The 11,857-nt window shown below is 52.5% G+C and overlaps 1 protein-coding gene across 7 annotated transcripts in view; it reads left to right on the forward strand.

Moving 5' to 3' along the window:
- TMEM141 (transmembrane protein 141) overlaps positions 1 to 11,160 on the forward strand; it is a 29,016-nt gene extending 17,856 nt beyond the window's left edge. Inside the window, exons 6-8 of one of the 7 annotated variants that reach the window (XR_011683603.1) lie at positions 329 to 732; positions 3,221 to 3,300; positions 7,548 to 11,160. The gene's annotated coding sequence lies outside the window, so the exon portion shown is untranslated. Of the gene's footprint in view, positions 1 to 328 lie in introns of all 7 variants that reach the window. The other 6 variants (XR_011683604.1, XR_011683602.1, XR_011683605.1 and 3 more) reach the window with 6 other exon arrangements.
- The last annotated feature ends 697 nt before the right edge of the window (positions 11,161 to 11,857 follow it).

Raw genomic sequence — 11,857 nt, forward strand, 5'->3', positions numbered from 1 at the left:
TGCCACGCTGTCACCTGTCTGCCTGCTACCCTGCTTACCATCTGTCTGCCTGCCAGTGTCTTATCTCTGTCACCTCTGTTGATGTCCACAGCGCTGCTCTCCATACATTCATCCTGCCTTGACCATTCCCAGGGACAGAGGCACGCCGTGAATTTTTAGGGAACTGCTTTGATAGTGGGAGGGACGGATCCACTCAGCATAACCAGATATGAAAATGGCATTGAAACCTGAAATAACCAGACAATCCACCAGGTGCAGGAGCAGGGTTTGCTGTGGGGCAGCAATAAGTTCCCCACAATTTAATGTCAATTTTTCATTATTATTACAGCCTGTGTCACCACCGTGATGGGGCCACAGTAGCAAGGGACCAGGTTAACCTGCCTGATCTCACGAGAGATCTCTCAGGAGCCCAAACTCCCTGCTGTGCTGGTGTCTTTGGATCACCCCATACCTGCATAAACACAGAGAGCTTAATCTCAGGTAAAGCTGGATGAGGATGCTGGTCACCAGCATGCCTGAGACACCTGAAGACTCTTGTCTGTATTTCTACATCCCCTGCAGCTGGTGTGGACATGGGCTTCAGCTCTGTGACTCAGGGAGACATGGCCTTCCTCCAAGGAGAGACACAAACTCTCAGGAAAGACAGGACATGCTGGCACCCATCCCAGCTGGGCAGAAAAGCTTGTCCCCACCATGAAGCAGGGGAAACAATCCCTGGGGGCAGAGTGGAATGTGAGTACAAAGAGGAGGTGGAGAGTGTATTAGTCACCCAGCAGTGCAGGGGACCTCCATTTCCCCAGACAAAGGAGAGAGTTTTTCTAATCTATCTCTTCCAACAAAAGGCTCGGAGGTGGGGCCACCTGGGTGAGGGTTGCAGGGTTGAATGAGGGATCAAAGGAGACACTGGAGCAGGAGAAGTAACTCGCTGGTGGCTCTGAGGGGTGGAGTTTGCTGGCTGTGGGACTCAGGGCTTCTCAGTGGCTTTGTAAACCATGAGCACATCTGGGAGCTCTGGTGGGCGGCCCTGCAGCTTCATATGTGGTTGGGGAATAACAGGAAGAACACAATGAGCATGTAGACACTGTAACAGGCTGCGGTCCAAAGGGAGGGGTTAGGGGCGGGGTTCTCTGCTCCCATCTGCGAGCTCCTCAGCAAGTGCAGGGGGCCATTCAATCCAGAAACATTCAACAGTTTTGGGATTGGTCCAGTGCAGGCGAGTCCTGAGCAATGCACAAACAATCCCACAACATACTCCAGAGCTGCTCCAGCACCACGTTGGTCTCAGCCCTGGCAGAAGCCCCAGGGGTCCTGACTTGCTCCTGAGGGAGCACTGGAAGCCAGTGGGGCTCCTCTGCAGAGGCACTGTCCTGGTTTAGGGCAAATTTGGGAGAAAACCTCCAAAAGGGGATCCCCCAGAAAACAAACCCATACGGCCCCACCCCCTAACCCATTTGGGAAAAATTTCCTCGGAGAGAAGTGGAAAGAACCTGTTTATTTAACAGGCAAAGCACTCCCCAACACAAAAAATGAACAATACCAGACGACAAAACTCAATTGCCCCTCTGAAGAGACGACAAATTCAGAAAGTCTCTCCTGTGGATGCTTGCTCTGTTATCAATCCCTCCGGCACTGGGAAAGGCTGCTGCCCAGAGTAGGCCCCCATAGGCCACAAAGTGCAAGCTCTCAGTGCTCCCCAGCTCCCAGTCTGCAGCAGGTTTGAACAGTTCCAAGAAAAGGGAAAGAAAAAGAGACAGTCTAGGGAAAACTCTGCCTCAGCCAGCTAAACCAACTGAAAAGCAAAGGAGCACTCTGTTCTGCTCCGTCAGTGCCCGGACAACACAGTGCAGCACAGAATGTGGAGCAGTGTTGCTTTTAGAAGAGTGAGTGCAGCCTCTGATAACAAACTCCGTGCTTCTTCTTCTCCCCACCTTTGCTCTCAGAACCAGACTTGAAGGCAGAGAATATAATATCCAGCATTAACAGAACAGATGGCTGAGGATACAAGCATCATAAAGTCACTCTAGGACAGGCACTCAGACCAGGAGCCATCAAGGACAGAGACGGGCTGGCTGGAGGGAAGCCTGTAGCAGCCAGGACATTTGGGACAGCATGAGGCTGCAAAGGTGCTTCCAGAAGGAGCACAGCCCCCATCTGCCTCTGAAGCACAGACCAAGGAATAAGGGCAGGGACTTGCTCCTTTGGTCTCAGGTTGGGCTGAGGCTGCTCACAGGTCCACAGGCTGTGGTCCATGGGAGGAATCCCCCAGCCCTGTTCTCAATCTAGATCCCAACTCCACTCCCATTCCCAATCTCAGCTCTGCCTGGGAGCTGCACTGGAGGCACAGCCAGAGAAAGGAGTGGGAAGCTGCTCCCAGGACTCTCTGACTCCAGTCAGGACCCGGACTGATGTACCCTGGGACTCAGCTGAGGCATCAGGTGTATTTTTCAGCAAGTGCAGGCCAATGCAGACCACTGTGCAAGCCCAGAGGTGCCTCTTCCTCAGGGACCCTCCAGGCAAGGTGAGTCCTGCATCAACCAAAGGACTTGGACATCCAGGCTTCCCCAGCTGCTGGGGCTGACTTCCCAGTATCCTGTTGCCTTGCATGGAGGAATCATAACACTGTGTGGGGTATCAGGAAACCTTCCAGCTGCCTGTCCTGCTGTTGGGCCTGTCCTACATTCCAGCATAGATGTGTGAACCTGGACCCAGAAAGATGCTTTTGCTCAGGGTGCATTTACCCACATCTCCACCTGCATGAAGTTGGAGTCAGACAGGACTGGAATGGAAGCAAGGATCTGTCAGGAATTTCTGGGGATGCCCACACTGAGTAAGGCCGCAGCATACACATATGAGGCATTTTGGGGTGTTTTTGAGTCTGCAGCCAGTGAAGTTGAAAATCCAATCAATGTTTACACTGGCAGAGTAAAAAAATAAGGGAATGCAACAACCTCCCTCAGACAGGAGTGAGCTCCTGACTGAGTGCAGCTCCTGCGGAGCCTCTGCACCCTGTGAGTGGGAGCCCACTGATGTATTCCACCCTCGGCTCCAAGCCCAGATCTTGTCCTCTTAGAGACATTGAAGGTCTGGAAGGATCTTGGTGTATCCAAGGCTATAATCCCCCTCCTGGCAAGGATCTTTGCCTGGAAGGAAAATCAAACCCAAGTACAAATCTCTATTCTTGCCTCACTTTCTAAACCCTTTTTTGTCTCCTGTTTTCCAGGACAGTGTCTGTGTGATGCAAGCCCTGAGGGGGTCCATGGGCAGAGATCCCTGTTGTCCTGGCATTGAACCAGCCAGGAAGTAAGTAGCTTTTACAGAAAAGCCCCATTGGTTTCTCCTGGTTGTTTTGCCCAGAGCTATCTCCTGCCAGGACAGAGGGTCAGGAAGTATTGAGGCACAGGGCAGCCCCTCAGGCTGACAGCCATGTTCCCACAGCCCTGGCACGACAACTGACGAGCTCTCTCCCCAAGCTTGTGACATGAGCCTGTGGATGCTGGCACAGGACAGGACACCTGCCAGCAGAACATCTGTCCCCTATGCTGTGGCAGGGCAGAGGTGTCCTTGGCACATGGAGGCCCAGGGTCATGGTCACATCCTGTTGGCTCCATGCAGCCACTGCAGGCTCACCTGTCCCTAAGCCTGGTGGGACAGGTTGACTGAACACGAGCAAAGCATGTGACATAAAGGAAGGGACCACCAGATGCAGATCCTCCTGGGCAGCCTTGTGGCAAGGGGCTGATCCCCATCCTCAGTGTGAAGGAGTGGATGGTGGTCGGGTGGGGACAGAGCTGGCAGGATGGAGGGGAAAATAATCTTCTACTTGGAATAAAGCAGGGAACTGCTTGTCACTTTTCTTAAACTGGCAAACACTACCCACAGGCTCCAATTCCGAGTGAGAAACCATGTTTTGAACAATCTCAGCTCATCCCCACAAGCATTAATGCGGCTCTGGGGTTTTCGGGGTCTCCCCGACCCCGGCTGCCATGGGTGTCCCAGACAGCGAAGTCCAGTTAAGCACAACCTGTCCAGGCCCCTCATGCAAGCTCCTAGCCGGCAATCTTAGCAAGCCCAGCTCTTAAGTGATTTTAAGAGATCAGCTCTTAAGAGATCAGCTCTTCGGTGATTCGCAGCTCTTTAGTGATTTCAGCTCTTTGCTTGCTAAGTGCCTTTGGCAGACGCAGGGAGAGAGAGGAGAAGGCTGTATGAGGTTCTACAGAGGTGTCTTTATTGGTATCTTCTGTGAAGAGTCCCAGTGACAGCTCTTCTGCTGAACTGGGCAGAAATAGGGGTTTATATAGGGCATAGGAGTTTTGGGAAACAGTCCAATAGTAAGGGTCGAGGCAAAAGTGACCCATCGTTTTACAGAGATAACAAGGGTCTGAGGGTGGAAGAGAGGTTTCTTAGGTCCGGTCATCATGACTAGGTATTTCCTGTCTTAGGCAACTGACTGCCAGGGAGGCCTTGCAGGCCCTGAGCCTGCTACAGCACACCAGGTAATGGCCACGGTGAGCAGCTGGGCCATGCAGAGACTGAGACCTTGCCTGGCTTTCAGGGCAACAGACTCACTGAAGCAGCCCATGGCCATCACCACAGACCCATGGAGACCCACAGCAAGAATGAACTCCCTGGGGGAGGCTGAGACACCCAGGCTGTCCCCATTGAGCCCCACCAAAGCATCAGGGGGCTCTGACTGAACAGGGTGCTGTTGGGGGCAGCTGAGAGGCTCTTCTGCTAACCCTGCTACTCATCACCCAGAAGCCTGAAGTGAACACGGCCTTGGGATTCTTGCAATGGTCTGTAAGTGACAAGATGACAGGCAGCAGGGCATGGGGAGGTAGGCCACGTGGGAGTGTCTTCTCTTCCTGAGGTGGGTACAAGCACTATTGTCCACTGTCCGCCAAAACCCAGATCCTTTCTGAAATGAAGTGGTTTCTTATTCCCCAGTTATCTACATTTAACCTGGCTATATGAAAGATTTGTGTCCCTTGAAGTTCCAAACAGAACCTATTACTCCATGCTCAGCTATTGTACTGATCTGCAAGGAGAATTCAAGTAACCTGACAAGATGTGGTTTGTATAGGCATCTCTGCATCAGCTCTTCTGTGCACTGAATTTGCTCTTTTCCCATTGCTGATGCATGGAGAAATTCTCTGCCCAGAGGTTCCCTCAAATCCCTAGAGTTGTTAGGGAAAAGCAAACATTTTAGGAGGGCTCTGAGCATCTCCCACCCTCGCACCGTGCCATAGCAGCAAGTTCAGGAGGGAGGAGCATCTCTGTTAGGGCATAAGCCACCTTCCTACTGCTATACTGTAGCTGCAGCTCTCCAGCAGCAAGTCCCAAGCCAACCAGCTGACACTGCTCCAGGACCCCTTTCTTGAGCTCTGGGAAAGGATACAGGAAGGGGTTCCATTTTGCACTGAGTAAAATCATCTTTCTTCCCTCTGATGCTGACAGTTGGCTTGAGGACCAGTATCCCATGGAGGGCTTGATTTGCCAGTGGCAACATTCTGTCCCTCCATACTGCAGCACAGCATTGCAGCGGGAGAAGTTGTCCCGTCCTGTCCTAGGGCTCCTGCAAATCTTTGGCATCAAACTATGCTTGTTTGATCCAAGACCTCATACTGGAAACTCAGCCTGTGGGAATGGAAAGGTCTCTTCTCTTCTTTGGCAGGACTTCAACAAAAAACAGGCTCCCAGTACATCTGGGGCTTCCTGGTGTGCCCCCCTGCCATGAGGTGGGGAACACCAAGAAAAGCTGTCCTGCAGCATTCCCTCTCCTCCCTGCCCGACAGTCCTTATGGGGAAAGCTCTGCATCACAGAAACTGTCTGTCTTGTCTGGACTCCTTGTTTTTGCCTGTCTCTTTTCCCATTGTTTTCCATCAGGAGCCACGAGAGCAGCCCCAGCACACTGGCTCAGATCTCCCCACAAGCCTGGAGCAGTCCTTTGTCAATACAGTGACTGTCTTAACAATGCTAAAGTTAAATTTGTGGCCCTGATAATGGATTTTTCTTGTGACAGATGGTCACTGCCTCCATGCAATGGTACACAGCCCGAAGGACACCCCTCCAGCCAGCAGGCTCATTTCCAATCCTTTACACATCCCAAAATGCAGCAAGAAATCTCAGGAGAGCCATTTCCTTTTCTAGAGTTGAGGGCTCCAGCCACGGCTGACACAATGTGCACTGTCTTCCCAACCTTAATCCAAATAACATTTTCCCACCCTCTCCCCACCAACTGGACAGCCAGATCCTTCCCTCCCTATTGGGATTCCGGTGTGCAGCCTCAGCCAGCTGACTGCTGGAGGTCAGGAGACAACTTGAAGCCACCCATGCTGGACCCAGACTGGAAGAGCATCTTTTGTTCCTGGACAAGGACTTCCAGGTGCCACCCTGGTGACAGAGCCAAAAACCAAATGCACTGCCCAGGGGCTCCAGCTCTCAGCTCCTACTGCCCTCGGGAAGTCAGTGCTCACATGCTCCCAAGGCCTCCCAGGACTCCCAGTTGTTGGTGGGGGCAGAGGAGCCCTTCTGAAGGGAGCAGTGAGGATGTCACAGGCTGTTGTTATTCCTGCCTTCGGCTGTCACTGCTCCTGGTACTGGAACAAACCCCTTGTGTCCAGCAGAGCAATGCCAGCATGATGCATAGGCAGGGCAGGTGGTGGCACACTCAAGCGAATGATGGCATAGGCAGTTGATGGCATGGGCAGACAGTGGCACACAGAGCACAGATTCATTTCCCACCACTATGGCAGGGAGGGCAGTGTGAGGTGCCCAAAGCAGCCTGGAATGCTCCTGACTGGCTGCAGGAGTCCTGTTTCAGGGCTGGCAGCAATGGACCTGCTGCAGCATAAGGGCAGGAGAGCGGGTGCTGTGACCCTTTGCAAAGGCTCAGCCAAGGGATCCCTCCCTCTCCCATATTGCCTGTCAGCCCTGGGTGCTTCCTGGCAGCATCCCTCCCTGTTCCTGATGCCCCAGACCCTGCAGGATCCCCACCCAAATCTGCTGACATCTGGGCAAATGGAAGAAGATCCTCCCAGCTGGGGGCAAACACTACTGGGACCTTGCTTTCCCGGAGACAATCCCTTAGCATCCACCTCCTGGCAAGCCCTCCAGCAGCCAGACTTTTCTCTTTCCAGCAAAACTGAGGCTCTACAGGGCTGCCCAGAAACAGGGATGAGCTTTGTACAGCTGCAGCAAAATCACCTTTTACTGCTGAGCTAAATCACACCCTGGCCAGGAAATTATTCAGCTTTAATCAATTTATTAATCCCATTTTTTCCCAGATTTAACCCTCCTGCTTCACCACCATTGCCCAACCCTGAGCCTTTTGTATGAACTCTCCTCCTGAATTCCTGGTGCACCCCAGGGGCCCCAGCTATCTTAAGAGCTTTTTCTCAAATAATTCAGAACTCAAAGATGGAAATCAGATTATCCAAAATCCTGACAATGAAAAACCTCTAACATTTATAACTGGCAGAGATTTTCACAGTTATACTTTTCAGGTTTTGGACATATCTGCAGAACTGGACTTTTATTTGTCTTTCAGGAGAAACTCAAGCTTCTGAGCTGATTGTGGGATGCCACCACCTTGAATGTGAGAAAATCATGAGTTGTGGAGATCTTAAAAAGCCCTGGGGAGCTTCATTCATTTCCTCCTCCTCCACATACTACCAACCAATGTGACTGATGGGCAGCTGGATGCTCCCAAGGATGCATAGGGATCTCTCCTGCTGCAGAGGGACACCCTCAGACATACCCCAGGGCTGCAGTTACCTATTCCTGTCCCAAAACAGACACATGTCTTTGGGTCTCTTAAGGCCACTTCAGGCAGGTCAGCTGGCTTTGTGCAAACTTCTGGAAACATGAAGAATGTTGCTTCAGCACGAAGCAAGTCTGGGACAGCTCCACAGCCCCCCTGGCACACAGTGCATCACAGTGCTGGGCAGGGTTCCAGCCCATTCTGGAGTCCAGCTCCCTCCTTCACTAACACTGGTCCAGAGGAGGCCACGGAGCTGCTCTGAGGGCTGGAGCCCCTCTGCTCTGAAGCCAGACTGGGACAACTGGGGGTGTTCACCTGGAGAAGAGAAGGCTCCATGGAGATCTCAGTTCCCCCTGCAGGGCCTAAAGGGGCTCCCAGGAGAGCTGGAGAGGGACTTGGGATAAGGGCCTGGAAGTGACAAGGGGGAATAGCCTCAGTGGTTAGATGGGATATTGGGAAGAAATCCTTCCCTGTTAGGGTGGTGAGGCCCTGGCAAAGGGTGCCCAGAGCAGCTGTGTCTGCCCCCTCCTGCAAGTGTCCAAGGCCAGGTTGGACAGGTCTTGGAACTACCTGGGACAGTGGAAGGTGTCCCTGCCCATGGCCAGGGGTGGAACAAGATGGACTTTAAGGTACCTTGCAACTCAAATGATTCTATGGTTCTGATCTGCAAAATATTTTTAAGAAAAGGTCCCATGAAAAATGTTCTCTGCTGCAGGACAAGAGAGCAATCAGGACCCTCATCTGCGGTGGCACCAGTTAAACTCATCTCTGAGGCTGAAGTAGATTGCAGAGGTGATTGAGTCACCAGGAGGGGAAAGGAAATAGAGAACAGCTGTGTTGTTCTCTATTCAGGGATGTTCATCTCTGGGATGATCTCAGGCCTTCGGGGCTGCTAATGCTTCACTCAAGGCCATGGCCCTGCCCTTTTAAGATACATTTGTGCTTTGCTCCCAGGACAAAAGGAAAAGAAAAACCTACTCAGGTTCATTTGAAGGAAACTGGCAGTGACCTCTGTGCCTGCAGGGATAGGGCCATGCCTAGGGTGAGCGTGGAAAGGATGCTTGTCCCACCTCCTGCTCTTAGGTTTCAACAGGTGACTTGGATGAAACTACTGAGTGCAAATTTTCCAGTTTCACGTGGATTTTAGTTTTATGTGAGGTGGAAGAACAATCATGGTTTCATGGGTTAATGACAGGTGCTGCAAGGAAACACTACCCTGTTATGGGGAAAAGCTTTCTTTACTGGAGTAATTTCTTTCTGCTCAAAGTCCCTGGGCAGGGTTGAAGTTAAACCCTCAGAAGAGAAACTGTGCATGAGTGTGAAATGGTGAGGTTCAGATCTCAAACTCCCTTGCACCAGGTGCTGGAGCAGCTGCCCAGGTTGGTGTGTCCTCAGGGGAGCTAACATCAACCTAGGTGTGTGAAGCTTCTGTCAGGACAGACATGCTCCTGCCTGGTGTGTATCAACCAGACAAGAGCTGGGCAGAGGCTGCTATGGATGGGCATCCACATCCCGCTTCCAGTGCATCCCCCTTCTGCTCTAGCCTGGTCCCCATCCTGCCAGGGGGCCATTGTGTCCTTGGGACTGCATTGGCAAGGTTTGGGCAGTGGGGGTCTGTAGAGTGCCTTAGTGAGACAGCACCAGAAGCTGTCCCTGTGTTGGACCCACTACCACCCAAAGCTGAGCCTGCCAGCAGTGAATGGGGGGGGGGTCCTCTGGGATAATGTTTTTAAGAAAGAGTAAAAACCACTGCACAGTCCTGCAGATCCTAGTTCAGTGGAGAGGGAGGGGAGGAGGTGCTCCAGGTGTCAGAACAGAGACTACCTGCAGCCCATGGGGATGACCATGAAGAGACAGCTGTGCTCCTGAAACCTATGGAGGTCCATGGTGGAGCAGATACCGACCTGCAGCCTGTGGAAGATCCCACACCTCTGCCTTCCCATGGCACAAGCCTGCTCAGCCTCTGAGGGCTGGTTTGAGCACCAAACTGGTGCTGGGAGCCTGCTTGACTGCCACTGTCTCCTACCCTCACCTTGTCATGCAGGAAGACTTTATGCATCTTGCTAAAGGATTCAGCTTCCATTTCCAACACATCTCTCTTTGGAAGTGAGCCCCAACATCAGCAATGTCAGTTCTTCTGTGGTTTGGAGGGGTACACAGTCAAAGCAGGACTTCCCTAACCCAGGGTCAAGAAGAGCTGCCAGGAAGCTGCCACATCCCAGCCACTTCCAGCCCAAGGCATGGAGTGCTTGAGCCCTGTGCCAGGCTGCAGGTGCTGCTCAGGCTCCTCTCAGTAATCTGCCAGGACCATCACTCCTGAGAGGCAGGGAGAGGATAGACACCTGGTTCTGTGGCTCAGCAGTGGGTTGCTGCACGAGGACAAATGCTTCCAGTATTTGGAATAACTCAGGTCTCCTGACAATCACTGGACTGCTCACCAGGGGACCAGGCACTTGCTTAGGCTCCTAGCAGTAGCTTTAAGCTTTCAGGTGATATCTTTACAGGTTCAAGTTCCACTTGCTTAAAAAAAAATGTCAGAATCCAGCTGGAGCCAGTGCCAACCACATTCCTGGCAGCCACATTCCTGGCTGGCACACATTGCTCTCCGAGATAAGCCTGGAAGCAGCCAGCAGTAACACAGATGTGATATTCCCACCATGCCCTCCTGCCACCCAGTGGTGTCCATGAATGAGGAAGGTATCAGCAAGCATATGGGATACTTTCTTTGAGCCCTCTCCCTGTCTCCATCTGTCTTCAGCTTGGGGGTTACCTGAGCCAGCCATGATTTTCTGATTTTCACTCTTCAGTAGATTCTTCCTCTCTGTACTTGTCAAAATCCTTCGATTGCAGTGCAGGCAAACCTCCAGAAGGACCATCCCTTATCAGGGAGCTGCTGCACCCCAGCACTGGGAGCTGCCTGCTTCAGGATGGGTTGGATCTGGCTTCTACCTTCACTGGAAGAGCTGGTGGCTCCATCCCTCTCCAATCTCTGCAGGACTGCCCTGAGTTTGCAGACCCCCGGTTGTATCTTCTCTGGCTGGAGGGACCAGTACTGCTTAGACAGGAAGGGTCCTTCCCAACAGTTTCCCAGGAGTCCTATGGCCATGTGATACCTCCTGGCAGGGCCCAGCTGTCCCTGCTGCCCCATGTGCCACTGCACCACCCTGGTGCATTCTAGGGGGTAGGATCAGTCCCCTCATGGTCTTTGCTGCCATGCTAATTGTTCCTACAGCCAGCTCCCACCTCACATCCCTCCTGGGGTGAACAGGATATCCACCACAGAGCAGAGGCATACTACTAAGCATACTACTATCCCACAGGCTGGCCCAGACCTTCGGGGTTTTTCACACCAGTGATGTACTTTCCATTGCTTTAAAAAATAAAATCCCTGTAATAAAAACTCCAGCTAATTTTATCCCCAGCCTGTTTTTTCCAGGCTGCTGCAGTATGAGGTGCCTCCCCCAGTCTTGTCTGGGGGGTTCACTGTGCAGCACCAACAATGCTCATGTGTCCAGGGTGTCTGGGGGCATTGGAGGGGAGGACATCGAGCCCCAGCAGTTGGTTGGTTGCCCATGGAAGGCCTCTTTCATCTTTGCCTTGCTGGAGAGCCAGGAATCAGAGGGAACAGTTTGGTGTGGTGAGAGCAGAGCCACAGTGCAAGCAAAGCCACAGTGTGAGCATGAATACATGTGACCATGGACAGTGCAACCCATAAGCATGATGTGGGCACAGATACAGAATAAGCATGTACATGGCATGACGACAGTCACAGTGTGTGCACAGATGCCATGTGCATGTCCACAGGACAGCCTGGCACAGCATGTGCATCTACAGCCACAGCTGTGCTGCTCTGCTCATGCCCTTATATGTGCCTGGGGCAGTGGATTTCTCTAGCAGTGCCTGAATTGCTGAGCATCTCCTAAGCACTACCATGCATACTGGTGCAGCGGTGTTGTGGCAGTGTTCCCCCATCCATCTGTCATTGGAGGGAGTCATTAGCATGCTCACAGGCAGTGCTGGAGCACCCAGCAGCTGTTGAGCTGTGGCAGTGGTCAGCCAAGGTGGCTGTCACAGCCTGATACTGGCACACACCAGCC

This window comes from Agelaius tricolor, unplaced genomic scaffold (assembly GCF_023055355.1).
Source record: "Agelaius tricolor isolate 1412-34295 unplaced genomic scaffold, bAgeTri1.0.p SCAF_37, whole genome shotgun sequence".
Classification (NCBI taxonomy): domain Eukaryota; kingdom Metazoa; phylum Chordata; class Aves; order Passeriformes; family Icteridae; genus Agelaius; species Agelaius tricolor.